Source organism: Octopus bimaculoides, chromosome 12 (genome assembly GCF_046866305.1).
Source record: "Octopus bimaculoides isolate indiv1 chromosome 12, ASM4686630v1, whole genome shotgun sequence".
NCBI lineage: Eukaryota > Metazoa > Mollusca > Cephalopoda > Octopoda > Octopodidae > Octopus > Octopus bimaculoides.
The window spans coordinates 61607897-61610206 of NC_142939.1; positions in this window are offsets into that span (position 1 = coordinate 61607897).

Genomic DNA, 2310 nt, shown 5'->3' on the forward strand with positions numbered 1-2310 from the left:
GAACATATTTGTGTTCTCGGTCAGGCTTCGCGAAAAAAGATGTCAGCTCTTTCCTGTTTTGTGTGCAAAATCCCTGTGGATTGATTCAAAATTTTTATCAATTATCTGAGCTGCGTTGTTGGTTGATTGAGTCACTGCTAAACTGGAAAAATGTGGCTGGATGCAGCTTTTCAGTCAGCCAGATTTCTGTAGCTAATTGTCGTTTATCCCGCCAAAAGTTAGTAACCAAATGTCCGTCAAATCACACTTTACAAGCTATCTATGGAAAATGTCTTAGCTGTGTTAAAGCATATATTTCCTCTATACACGATGATCATGACTATAAGAACAATAAATATGTCTTACATAAGCAACCTATAGAAGCTAGGTTAATAACTACTTCTAATGTTTCATATTCCCGCAATGGTTCCAAAACTGATGGTTTAATATCACTGATATATTTTATGCTTAGTTGAAGAGAAAGTTAGTTGTTTATTATGAATAATTGTTATTTCTATCGGGATATATCTTTCCTACTTTCCTCATATCTCAAAGAAAACTATTATATAGAGAGAAATCGTATGACAAATTATCCACTAAAACAAAGAAAGGATCTGCTGTTGCATTTTACTTGAAAGTAATTGAAACCATACTACTAAATCGGGAAAGTTAGAGCTATCTTAGAGTTGTGAAGAAAACAATTCTAATTAATTAGTAATATTTATTTTATGAAGAGAAGAAAACATTAGCCTAATTACTAACATTATTTAATCGAATTTTAGCAAGAAGGAGCAATCATTCTCAGCGGCAACACTATGAGCGTGAGCAAGAACACACAGACCCACACACCATAGTTATATATACATGTATATGTATACATAAATATGTGAGCGTATCTATCTATCTATATATATATATATATATATATATATATATATATATATATATATATAGAGAGAGAGAGAGAGAGAGAGAGAGAGAGAGAGAGGGAGAGAGACAGACAGACATAGCTGGTGATGTACTGTACCCATATATGCATATATATATATATATATGTATATATATATATATATATATATATATATGTGTGTGTGTGTGTGTGTGTGTGTGTGTGTGTGTGTGTGTGTGTGTGTGAATATATATATATATATATATATATATTATTATCATTATTATTATACATACACACACGCACACACACACACACACACACGCACACACACACACACACACACGCACACACATATATATATATATATATATGTATACGTACGTTTACTAAACGTTTAGAAGGAAAAGTGCGTCAACCGTTTCGCTGTGAAAGCTTTAGATACATGTACTCTACTAAAACATTTTGAATAATTCTGTTTCTTGATAAGTTGCTTCACTAAATGACATAGAAACAATGGTAAGAAGCGTGATTCCTAACAACATGGTTCCGGGTACAGTCTCACATAGAGGTTCAGCAAAATAAACCGATAGAATAAGTACCAGGTTTAAAAAAGAAAATACAGACTGGGGTCGATTCATTCGACTAAAAATGCTTCAGGACAGTGCCCCAGTATGGCCGCGGTGTAATAATTAAAACGAGTTACATATATATATATATATATATATATATATATATATATATATATATATATATAAAGGAGACCACTAGGTGGACTGTTAATGTGCTAGAAGAAGATCACATGTAATGTGTCTACTAAGACCGAATTGTTCTCAAAGTAAATTTAGCGAAGTAGCAAAAACGTATACGAGCAAGACAAGTGAAAATTAAATAAATATATACGAAGTTATCCGCAAACTAGTTTCGAAATTAACACTTTCTTACCGAAAATATCTGTTTCTCATCAGTATGGACTGCCAAATAAATATAATTCTCAGAATCGTATACTAGTTGTTCCCCACAAATGAGGCACGTTCACACGGTTCTGTTAATTACATTTATGGTAAGATTCAAAAGTCTTCGTTTTGGCGCGCTAAATCCGGAAATATCTCTGCAGAAAATGGTTTCTGCATCGAATATACCAACTTTTAGAACGTGGTTATGGTTAATTAAATTAAAACAGTACGGTAAAAAATTGGATATTAATTAATATCAATTTAATTCCAGGGAACAAGCACATTAAAAGAATCAAGGCGATTCAATTTTTTTCTGAATCGGAAGCCATAAGGAGTTTACCTCCCTTTTCAGTCAGAAGTGTTTTATCGTGGCTAAGAATTGTTTTGACTCTTATATCTACTCATCCAGAAGTAGATAACCATGCTTACATGTACCAAATTCTCACTAACTGTTTTAAGTCGCTGTGTAGTTGCGAACAGACAAAC